Consider the following 24,410-nt stretch of genomic DNA (forward strand, 5'->3'; position numbering starts at 1 on the left):
GAGACTAGCATGCAAAAAAAAAAACCGGATATTCATTCGTCCGATAACCTCATTGTGTGTACCAGGCTTAAATGATACTAAAGGTTTGTTTAAAAAAAAAAAAACATGTTATACGTACCTCCTCTGTGCAAGGGTTTTGCACAGAGTGGCCCCGATCCTCCTCTTCTGCGGTCCCTCAGTGGCGCTCCTGGCTCCTCCTCTTCTCGAGTGCTCCCACGAAGAGCCGCATTCAATGACACAGATAGCAGGACTCAGCCACGCCCCCCCCCCCCCCCCCCCCGGCTCCCGTGTCACTGGATTTGATTGACATCAATTTATCCAATGAGGACCTGAGACAGCTGCTGTGCTCATTCTTGTCACTGGAAAGATCGGGTTCAGGTAAGCAAACGGGGGGCTCTGGGGGGCTGCTGCAGCACAGAAGGTTTTTCACCTTAATGCATAGAATGCATTAGATGGAAAAACATTGAGACTTTACAATCCCAATATTTTGTGATGTCCAATTTTGGAGATGTTTTTGTGCTTCAGAAGCCCATTGATGTCAATGGGTTGCCTTAATACGAAGACATATCAAGTCTGGGAACAATAACTCTGGTTCAGCAGTTCTCCACAAATTAGGTGTACCCCTTGGAAATGATGGTCACTCAGAGTTGAAATTCCATGTGTGTAATCATGGCACCAAAATAAATGTCCAAGAGTCCAAAATCCTTCTTGAGCTGTCCACAATGCCACCTGCCAACTTTAACACTTCCCAATGACTATCCATTGGAGGGACCTTACAGGTTCGTAAGACTCAAGCAGCAGGTGGGCAAGCTAAATTAGTATATAGCAATAGCTCTGGTTCAGCAGCTCTCCACAAATCAGGGACACCCCTTGGGAATGGTGGTCATCCATAGCTGAGATTCCATGTGTGTAATTAGGGCACCAAAACAAATGTCCAAAAGTTCAAAATCGGTACATGGTCACACCCTATTTGTTTTAGGGGTGTGCAAGTTATGGAACATTTCAAATCTTCATGCCATGCAGAGTTATGGTGTTCTATGACTTGAACACTATTAAAGTAGTTCTAAATGCTACATACTTTATACTTTCCCCTTTCCCCAAACACTGTTAAAGCCGCTGGGTCCTGGATCCTCAGCAGACACTGAGGGCAGCAGAGTGGTAGGCTTCTGCTGCCATCAGTCAAACTGCTTGGAGGGGGGAGCAGGAAGCAGGGGATGACTATCGGGTGCTGTCTGTGTCTTTGGACCACCCAACTTAGTGAGGGAGCACACATGGGTGTCTCCTTAGCACTTCATTAGCTAAGGAGACAAACAGAGAAGAAGATGACTACACATAATAGGTATGTGTGACCTCCTCTTCTAAAAAAGAGGGCTTAGTATCACTTTAACAATTATCCCTGGTTACTATACCATGTTTAAAGTCTATTTAAATGCGAGCCCTGAAGAAGGGGGCGTTTGACCCCAGAAACGTGTTAGCTTTTTTTTTTTTTTTTTTTTTTCTTGCTGTGTACTAACTTCGTTATTAAAAGATTTTAAACTTTTTGGCTTTTGTTTAGACACTCTTATTAGACTTTTTACAGCTAGGGACACATGACAGCAGAGGCAGGTAGAAAAAAAAGGGCTTTAAAAAAAAAAACAAAAAAACAAAATAGAAGTGGGTGGGTGGGAAGGTTGAGGATGAAATTTTTATTCCCATAGATGGGCTTTAAAGCGGTTGTATGCCCGACCAAAAAAAAACTGTAAGGCAAAGGCATAATGAACTAATATGCATTGCATACTAGCTCATTATGAAATACTCACCTTAGAACGGAGCCCCCGTACCGCCTCCCGGTCACCGCTGAGGGAGCTGACATGTTCCCTCTGTGTTTCTTCTGGGTTCGCGGCTCCACCGGACCTTCAGAGCTTATGCACCGCTGACGTCAGCGGCTTCATGCAAGGTGAATATCTCCTAAACTGTACAGGTTTAGGAGATATTAATTTTACCTACAGGTAAGCCTTAATTTAGGCTTACCTGTAGGCAGGGCTTTTTTTCTCAGAGAAAAGGTGCAGGAACTCAACCATGCCCGCCACACACACATACCTGCCAAATGGCATCAAATGGTAGCTCTTCCCTCTGCATACAACCCCTCCCTCCACTGCCCTCATCTTCCCCCCTCCTTAAAAGCTCCACCATCTGTCATATGTCTTACCTTTGTTGCAATACTAAGCTGAAGAACCTATCCGGCTGTTGTACCTCCCAGCATACTATACTATACTACAGTCACTTGCAGGGGAGATCATGTAGTAGGAGCATCAACAACTGGTCACCAGGTAAAAAAATGGAGACCACCTAGGGTGCACCTGTTCTGTATCTCCCTTGTCCCTGTCAGGCACTCAGTGGGATCTGTGCAGGAGATCTGACCTGTGGGAGCTACTGGGAGATAAGCTATCACTTGTAAACGCAGAAGCTGGACTTCAGTGTTACCAAGTGATAGTGGTGAGCAGGGAGCAGAAGACCTGAGCAAGAGGTGGTGGAACTGAGTTCCCCCTAGTTCCTGCTGAAAAAAAGCCCTGCCTGTAGGTAAAATTCACAAAGCGGGGGCTTTAAGATAATGCCAGGTGACCTGATGTGAAGGTCCTTCAGTTACATTCTGTCATAGGGTGACAACACTGTCTTCCTGTTGTGCTCCTACATTGTCCCTCTGCCACATGGGTGGGGCCTACAACACATATTTGGCAGGCTACTTTTTGTTTTAATTCAATTTATTTTCAAATTTTGTGCTGCAACTTGGGATACAGTAAGCATAACAGGAAAGTTATTTGCATCTTTCATGTGCAGGACATACGAGGACTTCAGTCGGCTAGATAGGTTTATTGATCGCCATCAAGCACGTGAACTCATATATGCAGGCACACAATTCAGTGTTTATTTTATTTAGTAGATCAGCCTCACTATCTTTTCAAATATTTGTGCCCAATCGCAGATTTTTGTGCTATTTATACACATCTTGGTTTACTTTGGACATTTAACATGACAGGATGTAATATTTCCTCTCTCTCCTCGGTGAAGCTGAAGCCAGTGACAGGGCCTAATGGATGCCATGCTAATGTCCCAGTAACCAGTTCAGTTTATACATAGTAATCCCTGTACTCAGACTGATTCATTACACGAGGGGAACATCTGGATTAAAACTTAACTGATCGCACAACAAATTCTTTGTCTCACATTACAACATTCGTCCTTTTTTCCTTGTGCTTTCGTTAGCGATTAAAATGCAGCGGTACTGTATCGATTTAAAGTGAACCTTTCCACTCCCCGAATATTTAGTAGAATCTTCATAATCCACCCCATCGGCTTTTACAGTGGCAGTTTTCCTTCTTTCCCCATCCTATGCAGATTAAACCGAGCTGCTACAGATATGCAAATTTTGACTTTTCATCAAAAGTCAACAGCTAAGCCTTCACCTCCATCTTTAAATCCTCTACCAGGCCACTGACATTGAGGAGAACTTTGACATCAGGCTGTTGGAGGAAGGTCAGAGGTGTCTAAGGCCCCATGCACATGGCGGTATACCATTTAAGCATTATCTTGCAACCAACTAAAAAAGTGGTCCAAACTGCCTTTCAACTTATAAGGAAATACACAGCCTATGTTTGAGTTGAAATGTGTCCTACATTCTGCACATGTACCTATTGACATCTCACCCTAAGTAAGTCATTCACTGGTGGTGGCGGCGGCACAGGCACAAAATCACCTTGGCCTTCAGTTCTTCTAAATGACGGATGGCCAAGGTCATTTTGGGTATGCACCGTTGCCACCGTAGTGCCACGTGGATGGCTTATTTCAGGGCAGATGTGGACATCAATTTATTGCCAGAGGTGGCAATGCATGCGCGGAATGAGCTCAGCCTTCAGTTATTCGGAATGTGTGAAGGCCGAAGTCAGTCTGTGCTTGTGCTGCTGACTACACATTGTTTTATTTACATATCGGTCCTGGCAGTGGTGTTGATGGTCTATTTACAATGTACAGCTGTAAAATATGGCAATAATCAGACCATGTACGTGCAATTTTCCTGTTTTGGTTTACACGGCTAGACTCTACAGCCCAACCTGTGGCTCGAGGCCTTTGGTATATTATGTGCGGCCCTCGGACCTCAGCAGTCTGTATTGGGAACATTGATTAGGGTAATGGCATTGATCTCTACTAACCTCATGTAACATGTTTCCAGTTTCCTTCACCAGCATATTCCCAGCCAACAATGTATCCCGTCCTCACTCTCTAACCCTCATTTCCTCTATTAGGCCTATAGTTTCTGACAGTCTTCTCAAGCATTACATATATTGAACATTATGTGTGGCCCTTTGGTGATGTCAGAGGCTGCATTTGAGGCCCCCTTTAGCCAACATGTTGACAACCATTGATCTACAGGCCAAAACAGAGCAGCGTGAAAGAACTGATAGCATACAATATGACTGTATTCAAATCTGTATAAATTACGGAACTGAAAACAACATTTTACACCCTGTGTATGATGAGCCCTTAGACACATGGGCTGTGATTGACAACCTCTGTTCACCTTCTTTATGCAATGCAAGAGGCAAGGTGGTAGCGTGCAAATGGGGAGTAACTACACCTTTTGGGGAACTGGAGCAGAGCTTTTTACAGTGATTAAGCCCGGCGAGTTGTTAAAAAGCTAAAATACTCATATCTGCCAGTGGTTTTCATAAATGCCAAAAGAAAAGTTTGCTTTAAAAATGTAAAGTCATAGTACACAGGATCCATATATATGGATATCTATATATATACAGTTGTGCTCATAAGTCTACATACCCTGGCAGAATTTATGATTTCTTGGCCATTTTTCAGAGAATATGAATGATAACACAAAAACTTTTCTTTCACTCATGGTTAGTGTTTGGCTGAAGCCATTTATTATCAATCAACTGTGTTTACTCTTTTTAAATTAAATCATTATGACATCAGAAACTACCCAAATGACCCTGATCAAAAGTTTACATACCCTGGTGATTTTGGCCTGATAACATGCACACAAGTTGACACAAAGGGGTTTGAATTGCTATTAAAGGTAACCATCCACATCTGTGATCTGTTTGCTTGTAATTAGTGTGTGTGTATAAAAGGTCAATGAGTTTCTGGACTCCTGACAGACCCTTGTATCTTCATCCAGTGCTGCACTGACGTTTCTGGATTCTGAGTCATGGGGAAAAGCAAAAGAATTGTAAAAGGATCTGCGGGAAAAGGTAGTTGAACTGTATAAAACAGGAAAGGGATATAAAATGATACCCAAGGAATTGAGAATGCCAATCAGCAGTGTTCAAACTCTGATCAAGAAGCGGAAAATGAGGGGTTCTGTTGAAACCAAACCACGGTCAGGTAGACCAACTAAAATTTCAGCCACAACTGCCAGGAAAATTGTTTGGGATGCAAAGAAAATCCCACAAATAACTTCAGGTGAAATACAGGACTCTCTGAAGACATGTGGTGTGGCTGTTTCAAGATGCACAATAAGGAGGCACTTGAAGAAAGATGGGCTGCATGGTCGAGTCGCCAGAAGAAAGCCATTGCTACACAAATAAAGTATCCTGCTTACAATACGCCAAACAGCACAGAGACAAGCCTCAAACCTTCTGGCACAAATTCATTTGGAGTGATGAGACCAAAATTGAGCTTTTTGGCCACAACCATAAACGCTTTATTTGGAGAGGTCAACAAGGCCTCTGATGAAAGGTACACCATTCCTACTGTGAAACACGGAGATGGATTGCTGATGTTTTGGGGATGTGTGAGCTACAAAGGCACAGGAAATTTGGTCAAAATTGATGGCAAGATGAATGCAGTGTGTTATCAAAAAATACTGGAGGAACATTTGCATTCATCAGCCAGGAAGCTGCGCATGGGACGTACTTGGACATTTCAACATGACAATGATCCAAAACACAAGGCCAAGTCGACCTGTCATTGGCTACAGCAGAATAAAATGAAGGTTCTGGAGTGGCCATCTCAGTCTCCTGACCTCAATATCATTGAGCCACTCTGGGGAGATCTCAAACATTCAGTTCATGCAAAACAGCCCAAGAATTTACAGGAACTGGAGGCTTTTTGCCAAGAGGAATGGGCAGCTTTACCATCTGAGAAGATAAAGAGCCTCATCCACAAATGCCACAAAAGTTTCAAGCTGTCATTGATGTTAAAGGGGGCAATACACGGTATAAAGAACTGGGGTATGTAAACTTTTGATCAGGGTCATTTGGGTAGTTTCTGTTGTGATTATGATTTAAAAAGAGTAAACACAGTTGATTGATAATAAATGGCTTCAGCCAAACACTAACAATGAGTGAAAGAAAAGTTTTTGTGTTATCATTCATATTCTCTGAAAAATGGTCAAGAAATCATAAATTCTGCCAGGGTATGTAAACTTATGAGCACAACTGTACACATACATATTACCAAAAGTATTGGGACGTCCTCCTTTACAGGCACATAAACTTTAATGGCATCCCAGTCTTAGTCCGCAGGGTTCAATATTGAGTTGGCCCACCCTTTGCAGCTACAAGATCTTCAACTCTTCTGGGAAGGCTGTCCACAAGGTTTAGGAGTGTGTCTATAGGAATGTTTGACCATTCTTCCAGAAGTGCATTTGTGAGGTCAGGCACTGATGTTGGACGAGAAGACTTGCAGTCTCCGCTCTAATTCATCCCAAAGGTGTTCTATCGGGTTGAGGTCTGGACTCTGTGCAGGACAGTCAAGTTCCTCCACCCCAAAGTCGCTTATCCATGTTTTTATGGACCTTGCTTTGTGCACTGGTGCTCAGTCATGTTGGAACAGGAAGGGGCCATCCCCAAACTGTTCCCACAAAGTTGGGAGCATGAAATTCAAAATGTGTTGATATGCTGACGCCTTAAAGCGGGGGTCCACCCACACTGCCAAAAAAAAAAAATATTAAAAGCCAGCAGCTACAAATACTGCAGATGCTGACTTTTAATACATGGCCACTTACCTGTCCCAGGGTCCAGCGATGTCGGCAGGCAACGCCGAGAACCCGCTCGGTTCTCGGCAGCTGCCGCCGCCATCCTAGGTGAGGGAATCAGGAAGTGAAGCGTTGCAGCTTCACTTCCCGGTTCCCTACTGCGCATGCGCGAGTCGCGCTGCGCGTCCCAAGTGGTCCCCGCTCTCTCCTGGGACTGTGTGTTTCCCAGGAGAAAGCGCGGTGGGGACGGGAAGAGGCGTAGATTCCCATGGGAGTCTATGCTGGAAGTGGGTGCAAATACCTACAGGTATCTGCACCCCCCTCCCCCTGAAAGGTGCCAAATGTGACACCGGAGGGGGGGAGGGTTCCGAAAAGCGGAAGTTCCATTTTTGTGTGGAACTCCGCTTTAAGAGTTCCCTTCACTGGAACTAAGGGGCCAAGCCCAACCCCTGCAAACCAACCCCACACCATAATCCCCCCCCACCGAATGATTTGGACCAGTGCACAAAGCAAGGTCCATAAAGACATTGATGAGCAAGTTTGGGGTGGAGGAACTTGACTGACCTGCACAGAGTCCTGACCTCAACCCGAAAGAACACCTTTGGGATGAATTAAAGTGGAGACTACGATCCAGGCCTTTTCGTCCACATCAGTGCCTGACCTCACGAATACGCTTCTGGAAGAATGGTCAAACATTCCCATAAACACACTCCCAAACCTTGTGGACAGCCTTCCCAGAAGAGTTGAAGCTGTTATAGCTACAAAGCAAGGTCCATAACAAGAACCAACTCAATATTGAACCCTACGGACTAAGACTGGGATGACATCAAAGTTCATGTGCGTGTAAAGGCAGGTGTCCCAATAATTTTGGCTTTTATATATACACACACACACACAGTTTTTTTAGCTCCAGGTATCCTTATCTTCTGAACATCCCTCAATCTACCCATGAGCACATAGGGGCCTACTGTCCCCAATCTCCCTTCACCACCCATTGGAGAGAAGGGCTGAACAGCCAGGGGGTCATGTGACAAAGTGTCAGTTCTATCAAGAGCACTGTGAAAAGCCTACATAATCTGCCTGCAATGGAATATGTAATACTTTAAAGGTAGCTCTAGGGGTGACATACTTTAGCACATGTGCAACACTTACTGGACAATATCAGCAGTTCACAAATTGTATTTGTTTCCCCCGGAATTTCTCTTTCAGTAAGTTATAAATGTTAATAAAAGATCATCAAGATACCCATAAAAAAAAAAAAAAAAATTATGCTATTTGCTTTAACAAGAAAAAATTCCTTCCTCATCCCCAAAGACATGGATAATTTCTTCAACCATTTATGTATTTCTTTTAAATATACATAACCTTTTTTCTTTTGAGCTTTTAATAATGCATCTATCCATTTTTTTGAAAGCAATCTACCAAGATTGGTGGATCAAGTTCCCTTTGGAAGAACATTCCACATTTTCACAGCTCTTACAGAAAAGAACCATTTAGACATACAAAAGCTGAACTCTAGAGAGATTTAACACATACAATTTAGCTCTGTATTCATTATTGTATTTTTTTTTTTTGTACCTTGAAAAGTACTTGAATTTGACCTGGTATCAGCCTCCGGTTCAGTCCCCTATACATCAGCACACAGGCTGGGAGAGAGAGAGTCCATTATGTCTATAATTCTCCAGCTCTGGTCATAAACCTAGAAGGACAGCTTTTGAAATTAGCAGTAGTCTCTATGTATCATAAACAGTTGTCATTTATGTGCCATTTTTACATTTTTTATTCTTTGTTGCAGCACAGTGCTACTGATCTCTTGCAGCTCCTTTGCACCTACTTCATGTCTACATGCACTCCAATGTTCTCAGCGTGGTTTTCCTATTAGTGACACCAGTGGACCGTATGATGCCTGTGTGATGGAAAAGCCACTTGCACTCCCTATTAGGAGGACCTGTGACCATGTGATATCGCAGGAAAATAAATTGGGAGGCAGGGATAGTGCGTTATCACCTCACTTCAGGAAGTGCCTGGACCAGGACTTTCATGGCAGGATCACCAGGTATTATTTGAATAGAAATCATGGAATTCGAAGTATTAAAAACACCATTTATTATGACATAAACTTGGTTTTACAGTATATTATTTAAGAGAAATCAGGTCTCCTCACCCTTGTGTGCACTGTGCACACCTTTACTGCTTGACAACTTCCCCGGCCTGAGACCAGCTCCCTAATATTCCATCTATTTTCTTCTTCACATCAGTGTAGGTTGTGTTGGGGGGCCTTTCACATTTCTGTGGACGGGGGATTCCCAACGATCTGGATGCGTCAATGTATTGCAGAGAACTCATGTGGAAATGACTCCTAGTGAAGCCATCACAGAGAATGAATCATTCTATTTATAAAACAAAATGTTACTTCCTGTAGTGTTTTGTGAAAATAGGATCCGGTATACAATGTCTCAGTGAATAGTACTCTGTAGATGTCAGTTTAGCTCCAATTCCTGCACCTTCACCCCTCAGATCACCCCAATTCCTGCACCTTCACCCCTCAGATCACACCAATTCCTGCACCTTCACCCCTCAGATCACCCCAATTCCTGCACCTTCACCCCTCAGATCACACCAATTCCTGCACCTTCACCCCTCAGATCACACCAATTCCTGCACCTTCACCCCTCAGATCACACCAATTCCTGCACCTTCACCCCTCAGATCACACCAATTCCTGCACCTTCACCCCTCAGATCACCCCAATTCCTGCACCTTCACCCCTCAGATCACACCAATTCCTGCACCTTCACCCCTCAGATCACGCCAATTCCTGCACCTTCACCCTTCACATCACCCCAATTCCTGCACCTTCACCCCTCAGATCACCCCAATTCCTGCACCTTCACCCCTCAGATCACCCCAATTCCTGCACCTTCACCCCTCAGATCACGCCAATTCCTGCACCTTCACCCCTCAGATCACACCAATTCCTGCACCTTCACCCCTCAGATCACCCCAATTCCTGCACCTTCACCCCTCAGATCAACCCAATTCCTACACCTTCACACCTCAGATCACCCCAATTCCTGCACCTTCACTCCTCAGATCACCCCAATTCCTGCACCTTCACCCCTCAGATCAACCCAATTCCTGCACCTTCACCCCTCAGATCAACCCAATTCCTGCACCTTCACCCTTCAGATCAACCCAATTCCTACACCTTCACACCTCAGATCACCCCAATTCCTGCACCTTCACTCCTCAGATCACCCCAATTCCTGCACCTTCACCCCTCAGATCAACCCAATTCCTGCACCTTCACCCCTCAGATCAACCCAATTCCTGCACCTTCACCCTTCAGATCAACCCAATTCCTACACCTTCACACCTCAGATCACCCCAATTCCTGCACCTTCACCCCTCAGATCACCCTAATTCCTGCACCTTCACCCCTCAGATCAACCCAATTCCTACACCTTCACACCTCAGATCACCCCAATTCCTGCACCTTCGCACCTCAGATCAACCCAATTCCTACACCTTCACACCTCAGATCACCCCAATTCCTGCCCCTTCACCCCTCAGATCACCCCAATTCCTGCACCTTCACCCCTCAGATCAACCCAATTCCTACACCTTCACACCTCAGATCACCCCAATTCCTGCACCTTCACCCCTCAGATCACCCCAATTCCTGCACCTTCACCCCTCAGATCAACCCAATTCCTACACCTTCACACCTCAGATCACCCCAATTCCTGCACCTTCACCCCTCAGATCACCCCAATTCCTGCACCTTCACACCTCAGATCACCCCAATTCCTGCACCTTCACACCTCAGATCACCCCAATTCCTGCACCTTCACCCCTCAGATCACCCCAATTCCTGCAACTTCACCCCTCAGATCAACCCAATTCCTACACCTTCACACCTCAGATCACCCCAATTCCTGCACCTTCACCCCTCAGATCAACCCATTTCCTACACCTTCACCCCTCAGATCACCCTAATTCCTGCACCTTCACCCCTCAGATCACCCCAATTCCTGCACCTTCACACCTCAGATCACCTCATTTCCTGTACCCTCACACCTTAGATCACCCCAATACCTGCACCTTCACACCTTAGATCACCCCAATTCCTGCACCTTCACATCTCAGATCACCCCAATTCCTGCACCTTCACATCTCAGATCACCCCAAATTCTGAACCTTCACCGCTCAGGTCACCCCAATTCCTGCACCTTCACACCTCAGGTCAGCCAAATTCCTACACCTTCACACCTCAGATCACCCCAATTCCTGCACCTTAACACCTTGGATACCACTAAGAGGAGGAAGAGGGAAGGAGGCCTCTTCATGTAACAACACATACAACCGCAGGCAGACTGGAGCTGGTACGGTGAGGAGGGCCAACACCTGAATGTCAGTGACATGTGAAACATCATGGAGGTGGTTGAGCCATGGGTGCAGAGCTGAAGACAAAGCTTTGTACCTAAAAGCCTATTGACCTACAAATTACAGCCTATAGCAGCAGCGCTATCCTTGTAGGTAGCGGGAGCTCACAGGAGGAACACTGGTGGCCTAGTCCGAGCCTGTGCACATGCCACGTGATCATCTCCTGGGTGACCATGCCCGTCATGGCACACTTGCCTTAGATTGCCCATCCCTCTTCTTCAGTATGATAAATCTTCATCAGCATATCATTATGGTACACCCCAAGGCCAGATTGGGTATGACAACCTGCTCTGCTGTATATGTTATACCAATAGGGCAATTATTATTTATGGCACAAAACCAAGATTTGCAAAATTTTTTTGAATTCAGAAAAGTCCTTTAGCTGAACTCCAGCCAACCAGGGTAATACACAGTCGAAATACATAGATAGAAACTGTGTTACCCATCAAAGAGGGTGGAAGGGATGTAATCTCTGTTTTAATGGCAGGCTGGAAGATTCCCATCACTTCCTGCCCAGGTGACAACACTACGAGGAAGAGGAAATTACCTAAAGATGGAACCGGACAGCAATATTACATGAATGAGGATCTAAGCCTTTCCTGCTGCATTAAAAACTAAAAAAGATTTGGATAAAACTTAGCTCAAAGGCTCCTGAACTCCTGGCATATGTAAAAGACAAATGCAGTTTGATAATAACATCATTAAATGTATTTTGTTTTAATGCTAGACGTGTATGTAGCAAGGTCCTGGGACCACAGAGGCCTAATGGTGACCTCAAGGGTTAGGGAGAGCTGACATCCTTCCTTGTAGAGTGGGTTACCAGGCATGGTGGATGTGATGCAAGAAGAAATGATGGGCGCCAGTCACTTTTGAATGCGAACAAGAGATTTATTGTCTCTTAACTGTGGGAGAGAGGGTTAGGGCCAGGACACCCTTGAGTAGATGCAATTATAATTGGCAGACTCCGAGACTTCTATAAGTAGACAGCTATACAGTGGAAGGCCTCCAGCCGGGTAACACTTCTGCATAGGTAGGACCGCTGTTTCCTACGGCAACCAATCTTGCAACATTTACTAAAGGTAGTTGTACATAACTTTTGGTAACACAGAATAGTTCTTCTCTCATCTCACCTATCCCACTGTAGATCTTCACTTACTGAGCTCCCAGTCTCTCACTAGACTTCCACATCCCAGTCATCACTGGATCCCCTGAACTCTTCCACAGCTATCCCACTATATAATCCTTAAGTGTCACCCCCGCTATCCTGCTGGGTCTCTGACTTGGCACTTGCTGATGCTTTCCCACTTCTTCACCATCCCTGGTTGGTGAGAAGACTGCTTAGGTACTTGCTTCAGCTACTCACAGTGGTCTCTGGTAACAAGGTAGATGGTCCCTTAGTGGCGACAGCTTCCCCTCCACCTCCTACAACAACTGGTTCCTCATCCGGCTGAATCTTCACAACTCAGTTGGACTCCAATCCTGCAGTCCCAACCCTACACTGCTTCTCCTGCTCCTGGATAGGCCTCAGGCAGCCTAGCAGCCTTGGTGTCCCCGGGATAGGCCTCGGGCTTCCGGCTTAGCAACCCGGGGCGACATAACACACGTCCATGTATCAATCCTGTCTGCTTCCCAACCGTCAACTTGTATATCATCAGCTTTAGCGAGAATAGATGGAATACGCTTACCAGAGAGGTTGGATTCTACTGCCATAAGCATAGAATCAATGGAGCTTGATGCTACCCAGGGCAAAGTGGTGAGGAGTTGGAGGCAAGGGTAGAGCCTCTGTAAGGCCGGGACGTCCCCTCTTTGTCCACTGAGGCAGAGTCAAAAATGGATTCCAAAAAGCAAAGTGGTTTCTCAGTTCCCCAGGATATGTGGAAAAAAGAAGGAATGCTTCCACGTAGTGTAACTCTGGGTATTTTTATTCATAAAAAAACCACAAATACATAAAAAGTGATCACAAAGTAAAAAGCAGTTTATAGGGTCTGTGAAAAGTCATCCTACGCGTTTCAGTCCAATGACCTTCAACAGGGGAATATGCGAGAAACCACTTTGCTTTTTGGAATCCATTTTTGACTCTGCCTCGGTGGACAAAGAGGGGACATCCTGGCCTTACAGAGGCTCTACCCTTGCCTCCAACTCCTCACCACTTCGCCCTGGGTGGCATCAAGCTCCATTGATTCTATGCTTATGGCAGTAGAATCCAACCTCTCTGGTAAGCGTATTCCATCTATTCGCTAAAGCTGATGATATATAAGTTGACGGTTGGGAAGCAGACAGGATTGATACACAGATTTTTAATTTTCACTGTGGATCATTGTTCCTTTGGATTACATAATTCTTCTTCCTTTTTTTGGGACATTACATTTATATGCACTTTGAACTTTTCATTTACTATCAATATATGTGTGTTTTTAGCGCTACAATTTATTTCATATTTTTCCCTTTCTTGTCACATGGTTTGTAGCAGCTGGTTTTGTTTCTTTTGGGTAGCGCATGAATCATCCTCCTTTTTCACTGTTATAACACACGTCCACCCAGACAGCCGTCCAGGTGGCACAGAACCCGGATCACCTGACTCCACTCAAATAAACAGGCTCTCCCAGCAAGCCAAGGGACTAAAATAAACCCCCGCCAATTGGCTGAGACACCCCATCCATTCATGATCTGACCTTGCTAAGCCCTTGTCGATCTAATATCATCAGCCAAAGTGCCACCTAGTGACAAGAGAAAAGGTACAGCAATTCCAGACTTTAGGGAGGAATCAGTGGATCTTTTATCAATGAGCCAGGACAATTACTACCTGGCAAACTAAATTTGTTAGCAACCCCGTCGAAACACCAGGGTGCTACATGTAAAAACCTGAATTTGGCAAAAGCAAAAAAAGTGCAGAAATCTTGTGCATAAAAAAAAAATGACACACACACTATATTACAAAAAGTATTGGGACGCCTGCCTTTACACGCATATGAACTTTAATGGGTTCCCAGTCTTAGTCCATGGGGTTCAATATTGAGTTGGCCCACCATTTGCAGCTATAACAGCTTCAACTCTTCTGGGAAGGCTATCCACAAGGTTTAGGAGTGTGTCTATGGGAATGTTTGACCATTCTTCCAGAAGCGCATTTGTGAGGTTAGACACTGACTGGAGAAATTTGCCTGGCCTGCAGGACAGCAGTCCTGACCTCACCCTGATAGAACATCTTTGGGAAATAATTCGAGTGGAGACTGCGATCCAGATGCACTTCTGGAAGAATGGTTCCAATACTTTTTGTAATATAGTGTATGCTCAGCCTGTAGTGGTGCATATCAGGCCAGCCGGGTAAAGTTCTGTTGAAGGCCGCTCGCCACAGCCAGTGGTGGGGCTAGAGGGGGATGTAGCAGCTGTTACTCTTGCCGATGAGACCAGCTCCCAGATCAGCTTTTTGCAGTACCTGTACAGCAGAGCTGGAGTGTGGGAGGAAGAAGCAGCTCAAGGAGCCAGGCAGTTCATGTGTTGACAAGGAGCACATTGATAGGAGGAGAAAGCAGAGTTCACCACCATGAGCTCATCACTGTGCTACTTTCTTTATCGTACATCACGGGACACAGAGCACCATAATAATGACTAATTGGGTTATACGCTACATTTAGGTGATTGGACACTGGCAACCAATAGTAGGATGGTTCCTCCCATATAACCCCTCCTATACAGGAAATACCTCAGTTGTGTAGCAAGCAATGACGATCCCAGAAAAGAGGGGAGGGCCCTCTGTGTCCCGTGAAGTACTTCAAGAAAAGGATTTTACAGGTAAGCTGTATTAAAAATCCATTTTTCTTTATCGTACATCACGGGACACAGAGCACCATAATAATGACTAATTGGGATGTCCTAAAGCAATGCAGCTGGGGGGGGGGCAACCAATAGTAATGGTTCCTCCCATATAACCCCTCCTATACAGGAAATACCTCAGTTTTTTCGCCAGTGTTTTGAAGGTGATGGTCATGGCTGTTGAAGTTCTTCAAAATTCTTCAAATAATGTCCCAGTGAGGATGTTATAATCAGATCCATTCGGATTGCATAAGAAAGCTAAAGTGGATGGTACCCGAGCCTCGGTTCAAGAGCGAGGTTTTGCTTGTAATGTGTCCTATATGGCGCTGGACCCTTGTTAAGTTGGTATTCCTGGTCATAACTTGCCCAAGGTAAACCAGAAGGGTGCCTTACAGGTCCAAGGGTGTGGACCCCAAAGAATGGGGGATCCGGTCCTTGAAGGTCCTCAGAGGCGCTACCCGCCGTCATGGGGGAAGATTGGGCCTGGTAAAACAGGCCCTGCTGCTTGGGACGGTGAGTACTCCCTTTGGGAATTTTTTATATATATATTCCCTCTGTTCCACTGGAAAATGCTTGTGTTTGGAAATTACAGATGGCCGGTATGGCGCGCACTTATGGCGGGCGTGCGTGGGAGTGCGTGTGCGCCCCTGGTGTGCGCGCCATCGATGTGCAACGCTGCTGTGCGCGTCACAGATGCGCGGCGTGCGCGGTATGCATCTGGGCACGGCAGATGCGCCGTGCGCCGTGCATGCCGCTGGTCGAGCGGGCAGGCGCTCAGTCCACTGCCAGGTTAGGCTTTATAAGGAGCTGGAGCTCCTGGCGTGCGCTGGGACAGCACAGAGCGATACTTGGGCACGTGAGTCTCGAGGTTGTTGGACACCGTTGGACACCATTGCGACAGGTTAAACGCTGGTTACAGCTTGTGGGGAGTACTTTTTTTCCTCGTATGTAAGCAATGTCTTCCAGAAAACAAGGTACAGGGAGCAGGGCAAGCACAGGGGTAAGAGTACCTCCCTTAAAAACAGGAGACCAACCCCATGCTGATGCAGCCTCAGTCTCCCCTGAAAGACCTGCGGCATCTGGCCTGGCTGAGCCATTGCATTTGTCAGGCATAGTGGCCACTACCAATATTCCTGCCTCGGCTTATGTTACAAAGGATGATTTGGCATCTGCATTAGTGGGCCTTGAAGGCAAAATAGCTGGCATGATTGCTTCTTAACACAGGGAGGGAAGAAGCGTAATAGATCTCCCTCCCCTGAGCCCGGGACAAGTGAGAATCACTAGAGCACCAGGACTCTTATAGTCAGATGGGTCCAGGTGATCTGGAACCAGAGGGGCAGAGGATTTGGAGGAGGTGGCTATAAAAGACCGGGAGGAAGGAGAGGCTGAAGAGTCCTCAGCTGAGGACTCAGGTTCAGAGGAGCCAATTTTCAGCCTCCCATTCCCAGAAATTGTTCATCCGATCTCTGATTGAGATGGTACGAGTTGGGTTTTAGGTGTCCTTTTCTGAAAGTGCGGTAAAATACCGCTTTTCAGTTCTCAGGCATTCTCAGAGGAGATCGCTCTCCTCTGAGTGCCTGTTTATGAAAGTATGTAGATCGCTTCTCATGTTGAGTTGAGGAGCGATCTACAAACGCCGGGAACTCCTGAGAATGGCTCCTCTCACTATAATCTCATGTGATGTAGCGGGATTACAGTATGAGGAACCATAAAATACAAAAGTTTAACACAAATCAGCACACATTATTCCCCAACATATTAATAAAATAATAAAGATAAATTCCCCCTACACAATATACATTAACCTAATTATAAAAAAAAACATTATTTTTATCAATATTTAAAGATCATACATGTCCCTATTTAAATGTGAATGGTGTATAGTAAATGAATGTAATGCACATATGTAATGCAGCTATACACCATTCATATAAATGCAAAATACATTTATAATCATTAAAAAAATAATTTTAATAAAGTATACAAGTATAAATATTTATTAATAAATTAAAATAAAATATATTTCATTATAGATAAACATAAAAATTGATAAACTGGTGCGATGCGAGAACACTGCGATTCCACTGCGGGTTCCCGCATCGCACCGACTCGCATGTCAGTTCACACTGCCATATGCGAATCGCTGGGGAGTGTCAATACATAGTTAACGACACCCCCAGATCAGCTTGCATATCGCACTGCGAACTGACAGTTCGGACATGAATCGGATCGCATATGTGTGAACACACATGCGATCCGATTCTGGTCCGAACAGAAAAAAGGGTCCTGTGCGTGTTTGCACCGAATGCGGTGCGATATCAGCCATACTATCTGTACAGCTGATATCGCACCGCACAGACATCGCATGTAATGTGAATGGCAGTGTGCTGCGAATAACATGCGATGCCTGTGCGATGTCCGGCATCGCACAAGTGTGAACTGGGCCTAAAAGTTAACACCCCCAAATCAGTTCGCATATCGCAGTGCGATCTGCAAACTCGGACAGTAATCGAATCGCATGGGTGTGAACACCCATGCGATCCGATTCTGCTGTGGACCAAAAAAAGGGTCCTGTAAGAGTTTGGTCCGAGGGCAATGCAAATTTAGCAATACTATCTGTATGGCTGAAATCGCATCGCACAGAGATCGGATGTGATTTTTGCACTGCAATGCGGTGCGAATCACATCCGATCTCGGACACTGCAGCAGTGGGAACTGGCCCTAAATCATATTGCATTTGCACCAAAATGGTACAGGACCCTTTATTTGGTCCGCACTGGAATCGGATCACATGGGTGTGAACACCCATGCGATCCGATTCCTGCACCATTACATAGTTCGCACTGCGATCTGTGAAATGATCTGGGGGTGTCATTAACTTTACATTGACACCCGCAGTGGTGCGCAGATGTCAATGTAGGTGCGATGTGAAAGCCCGCACAGGAATCACGCTGGTTCACGCATCGCACAAGTGTGAACCCAGCCAGAGAGGTGAACATCTAAAAAAATATATATATATATCTATATAGATATATATATAGATATATATATATATCTATATAGCTATATAGATATATCTATCTATATAGCTATATAGATATATATATCTATATATATATATATATAGATATATATATATATATATATACGTATATATATGTGTGTATATATATATATATATATATATATATAGCTATATATATATATATATATATATATATATATATATATATATATATATATATATATATATATATAGCTATATATATATATATATATATATATATATATACACACATATATATATATACGTATATATATATATATATATATATATATACACTATAAATTCCTATCCTGTTGGTTTTGGGGTGTGTAATGGTGGGGAAGGTGTGCTCTGACTGTTTGGTGAAAGAAAGAAGTCAAAAGACTTCTTGCTTTCTCCAGAATATCAGCCAGTTTCAGGCTTCTCACTCTGATTCTCCACTTCTGAAATGGTGAATCAGAAAGTGAGAATTCTGCCACAGATCGCCAGTGAGGTGCTGAGATCGCACCTTCATAAACTGGCCGTTTCTGTGAAGTCAGTTACAAATTCTCACTGTGCTGAGATAATCAGCTGAGAACATGTTCTCCGCTGATTATCTCAGTTTCATAAACTGGTAATTAGCTGAGATCAGCAGTGAGACTCGGGATCGCCGCTGATCTCAGTTTCATAAAAGGACACCTAAGTGACCCCCGGTTCAGGAGTCTGGACTCTCCTGTTCTACTTTGGGATCCTTGCGACCTCAGCAAGGTTCCCAAGTGTTCCCTTTGCATCCATTGTTGGAGCAGGTTGTTTACGCAGACTGGGATCATCCTGACAGGATATACTTACCTCCAAAAAGGTTTTCTATCTTATATCCTATGGAGGAAAAGTTCAGGAAGAGATGGGGTACACCTTTGGTGGACGCCGCCATTTCTTCAGTGAATAAGAGTTTAACCTGCCAGTGGATAATGCCCAGGTATTTAAGGATTCGGCCGATAAAAAGCTAGAGTCTTTATTAAAAGCCTCTTTTGCGGTGGCCGGTGCAGCAGTTCAGCCAGCAGTTGCAGCCATTGTGATTTGCCAATCCCTAAAAGACCATTTTAAAAGGTTAATAAAAAAACAGCCTTGTCAGGAGGAACCTACCGAGGAATTGTCAGAGCTTCCTCATGCTTTATGTTTTGCAGTGGACGCAATGAAAGACTCAATCCAGCGGATGTCTCATTTTGCGTTACTGTCCATACATATACACAGGGTTTTGTGGCTAAAGAACTGGTCTGCTGAGACGCCATGCAAGAGGCTACTTGCAGCTTTTCCATTCCATGGAGAACGCTTGTTGGCGAGGATCTGGATAAATATATCTAAAAGATCTCTGGAGGAAAGAGATGCCCTTCTCCCTACTAAAAGGAGAGGTAAGCAACCATCTTATAAAATTCCCAATGCTCCAGGACCTAGTGCTTCTTCCCCCAAGCGGTATCGACGGCCTCAGCCGTCTGGTTTTAAAAAAACCTCAGGGTCAGAGGAAGCCCTGGAACCAAAAGCCAGCCAAGTCCAACTCCAAGTCAACCTTGTGAAGGGACGCCCCCGCTCTCACGGGTGGGGGGCAGGCTTCGGCTGTTTTTGAATGCATGGGAATATCTGGTCCAAGACATTTTGGACCTCAAGGCTCTCAACCTCTTGTAAACGTCCGGTCCTTCCATATGGAGTCGGTTCGTTCAATAATAAAATCTCTGAGAAAAGGAGATTATTTAGCATCCATAGATATCAAGGACGCATACCTTCATGTACCGATCTTCGGTCCACATCAAAGGTTTCTGTGTTTCGCAGTAGAGGGTCGTCATTTTCAATTCGTGGCACTGCCATTCGGTCTAGCCACGGCCCCCAGGGTTTTCACAAAGATTCTGGCCCCAGTGTTGGAATCCCTAAGGTCCCAGAAGATCTCCGTGGTAGGATATCTGGACAATCTTCTCCTGAGGGATTGCTCTTGCCCCATCCTGATCCAAAAAGTGTCAAGAACAGTGCGGGTTTTACAACGCCTAGGTTGGATTCTAAAATGTGGAGTCCGACCCAAGCCTTGGTATATCTGGGTCTTGTCTTGGACACCGCCCAAGAAAGGATGTTTTTACCCCCCCTTAAAGGTAGTTTCCATAGTGGAACTCGTCCAGAAGGTGAAAAAAGAACCAAGACCTTCTATTCGGCTGTGCATGAGGTTGCTGTGGAAAATGGTGTCATCCCTTAACGCAATTCCATATGCACAGTTCCACTCCAGGGTGTTCCAGAACAGTATTCTGGAAGCCTGGGACAGGTCTGCTCGAACCTTAGATCATCCTATGGTTCTGTCCCCACAGGTACAATGGAACCTCTCTTGGTGGATAAAAACCAGCAATTTGAGAAAAGGAAAATCTTTTCCACCAGCAGCCTAGAGAGTGGTAACTACAGATGCCAGTCGTCTCGGCTGGGGAGCAGTCCTGGAGGAGGCGTCTGTCCAGGGAATATGGTCCCAGGCAGAAAGGACCTTGCCCATCAATCTATTGGAGATTCGGGCAGCTCGTCTGGCTCTGCGCTTCTGGACGTCCAGGCTACGGGGTCTCCCTGTCCGAGTCCAGTCCGACAGCTCCACGGTAGTGGCATATATCAACCACGAGGGAGGTACTAGGAGTCGGGCAGCCCAAAGAGAAGTAAATTACATATTGACTTGGGCAGAAAAGCATGTGCTGTTTTTTTCGGCAGTGTTTATACCGGGGGTAGACAATTGGCAGGCAGACTTCCTAAGTCACCAGAAATTGTTGCCAGGGGAATGGTCCCTGCATCCCGAGGTTTTTCCACACATCTGCCAACACTGGGGAACCCCAGATGTGGATCTGCTGGCATCCAGCTTCAATGTCAAGCTGGACAGGTTTGTATCCAGGACCAAGGATCCGCTTGCTGTAGGGATAGACGCATTAGTAGTTCATTGGGATTAGTATTCTCTGATATATGCCTTCCCTCCGATCCAAATTCTGCCGCACTTACTACGCAGAATACAGGAGGAATGAAAGCCAGTGATCCTGGTGGCCCCAGCGTGGCCCCTGAGATCCTGGTACTCGGAGATTGTGAAGTTGGCAGTGGGGGACCCATTGGTCCTTCCGTGCCGTCCAGACCTGTTGTCTCAAGGACCCATATTCCATCCTTCTTTACGGTTGCTGAATTTGATGGCATGGCAATTGAGACCAGAGTATTGAAAGACCATGGTATTATGGGTTCAGTCTTGTCTACTCTGATAAACGCTAGAAAGTCAGTTTCTAGAGCTATCTATTATAGAGTCTGGAAGTCATACATTTCTTGGTGTGAGGAAAGGAAATGGGACCCTCGTAGGTATACAATTGGAAGAGTTCTTTCCTTTCTTCAAGCAGGAGTAAACTTGAAGCTGGCTTTAGGGACAATTAAAGGACAGATTTCGGCCTTATCGTTTTTTTTCCAAAGACCAATTGCATCCTATTCTTTGGTATGAACCTTTGTCAAGGAAGTAACGCATCTGAGGCCGCCGGTTAAACCGCCTTTATGTCCCTGGGACCTAAATTTGGTGCTGTCAGCCTTACAGAGTCAACCGTTTGAACCTATTGGGCAGATTCCGTTTGTCCTATTAGCCAGGAAATTTTTTTTTTTGGTAGCTATAACGTCGGCTAGAAGGGTGTCAGAATTGGCCGCCCTTTCTTGCAAAGAACCTTTTTTTGATGCTTCATCAGGACAGAATGGTCATGCGGCCTCGTCCGGATTTTTTACCAAAGGTGGTTTCCAAATTTCATTTGAATCAGGTTATCATTCTACCTTCCTTTTTTCCAAACCCTAAAACTAGGGAGGAAAGGTCGCTTCACTCGCTTGATGTGGTGAGGGCGATCAAAGTTTACTTAAAGATGTCAGCTTCTTTTCGGAAGACTGACTGCCTTTTTGTCCTGCCAGAAGGACCTAGAAAAGGACAGCCGGCAACAAGTTCAACTATATCTAGGTGGAGTCGCCAGACTATTATCCAGGCAAATGGATTAGGGCGCAAGGTTCCACCTTGGGATTTAAAGCACACTCCACTAGAGGGGTTAGTGCATCATGGGCAGTACGCCAACAGGTGTCTATGGCTCAGGTTTGCAAAGCGGCCGCTTGGTCTTCAGTTCATACGTTCACCAGGTTTTACCACGTGGATGTTAGATCTCAAAAAGAGATTGTTTTTGGCCACAGCGTGTTGCAGGCAGCTTTATAGTCTCTGGCCCGTTTGGGCTTAGGGATATTGTGTCCCCCCCCAGCTGCATTGCTTTAGGACATCCCAATTAGTCATTATTATGGTGCTCTGTGCCCCGTGATGTACGATAAAGAAAAATGGATTTTTAATACAGCTTACCTGTAAAATCCTTTTCTTGAAGTACTTCACGGGACACAGAGGGCCCTCCCCTCTTTTCTGGGATCGTCATTGCTTGCTACACAACTGAGGTATTTCCTGTATAGGAGGGGTTATATGGGAGGAAACATCCTACTATTGGTTGCCAGTGTCCAATCACCTAAAGGTAGCGTATAACCCAATTAGTCATTATTATGGTGCTCTGTGTCCCGTGATGTACTCCAAGAAAAGGATTTTACAGGTAAGCTGTATTAAAAATCCATTTTTTCCTTCACTGTCCAGTGACATGATTGGGGTGGAGACATGACAGCCTGGGCTCAGAGGAATGATTTGAATAATGCTGGCTGTCATTCAAACTAGAAGACTGAGGACATCTTGTGGCAGAAGAAAAAAAGTACTGGGGGTGGGGGGCTCTGGATTGATGATGAATATTGCAACAAAAGGTGTTTTCTATTTTATCTTTTGGCTATTCTTTTATTATTGTTATCCTTCGGTGGAGTTCTGCTTTAAATTTGCCCAAAATAGTGGATAAGCCATACATTTATACTATGCCATCCAAATACGTGTATCATGTTAGAGATAAGAAGAGCCCACATAGAATACAAATCAAATAGAGCAAAATAGGGTAGGTATACGGTCCAGGTATACAGTAACTTTCAAGGTAATAAGCACACTAGGTTTGTATAATATAATTGTGTTATTACCCTAGAAGTTTTATCTGGACTGTATACCTACCCTTTGAGTCACCATCAGTGGCTTCTTTCTCTAACGATCATCCACTTGACATGACAGCTTAGTGGGAATATATTGGAATGCTGCGCTTTTTGTTTATTTATTTCTATTATGTTTTTGTTTAGATAATTTCCTGAATGGTACTAAATATCGTTTTCTCCTGAGGAAGTGGATAACGTCCATGAAACGCATTGGGGCATTGAAAACTCAGATCATGTGATATGAATGTACTATTCGAAGAGTGGTTGATTTGTATATCACAATGAAATGTATACTGTTTTATAAATGTTTCTAATAAAAAATGAATATTTATGTAAACATGATGTGCTTCCAAAATCCCAATGGTATTTTTTCTTCACTTTTCTACAATTGATAGAATACATTGAAGATGAAGTGTAGCATGTTAATGGTACCAAATAAAACAAAGCACTAGACGGCACAGATATTATAAATCACTCTGTTAGTCTCGTATCCTTTGTTCTGTGTTGCTTTGATGAGTTTGTGTTTCCTTCATTAAAAAAATAGGTCAATAAGTTAATTGCATTTATGAAAGTACAAGCAAACTTCAAAGAAAGGGATTCGCTCCCCTTGTGTTGGAAAAACATAAAGCTGATGATTCTGCCAGAGATCAGGCACATGCAAGACTGCTATACACGACCCTATCCCTCCAAGATATGTGACAGATCTCAGTAATGTTCGTGTGATCCAGTCACCTAGAGGTAACATGTTCTAGACTGCCCCACTCTGTTCACTGTGCTATAGGTGACATATTCCAGACTGCCTCACTCTGTTCACTGTGCTATAGGGGACATGTTCTAGACTGCCTCACTCTGTTCACTGTGCTATAGGGGACATGTTCCAGACTGCCCCACTCTGTTCACTGTGCTATAGGTGACATATTCCAGACTGCCCCACTCTGTTCACTGTGCTATAGGTGACATGTTCTAGACTGCCTCACTCTGTTCACTGTGCTATAGGTGACATGTTCTAGACTGCCTCACTCTGTTCACTGTGCTATAGGTTACATGTTCCAGACTGCCCCACTCTGTTCACTGTGCTATAGGTGA

General features: G+C 44.8%; 1 long non-coding RNA gene across 1 annotated transcript in view; it reads left to right on the top strand.

Annotated features, from left to right (window-relative positions):
* Window positions 1-23,772, top strand: part of LOC141117306 (uncharacterized) — a 44,350-nt gene extending 20,578 nt beyond the window's left edge. Inside the window, exons 2-3 of the long non-coding RNA XR_012237136.1 lie at window positions 8,763-9,023; window positions 23,469-23,772. This is a non-coding gene — a long non-coding RNA (uncharacterized lncRNA). The remainder of the gene's footprint in view (window positions 1-8,762; window positions 9,024-23,468) is intronic.
* Window positions 23,773-24,410: the final 638 nt, after the last annotated feature.

The sequence above is a fragment of the Aquarana catesbeiana genome, linkage group LG13 (assembly GCF_042186555.1).
Source record: "Aquarana catesbeiana isolate 2022-GZ linkage group LG13, ASM4218655v1, whole genome shotgun sequence".
In the NCBI taxonomy this organism is placed as follows: domain Eukaryota; kingdom Metazoa; phylum Chordata; class Amphibia; order Anura; family Ranidae; genus Aquarana; species Aquarana catesbeiana.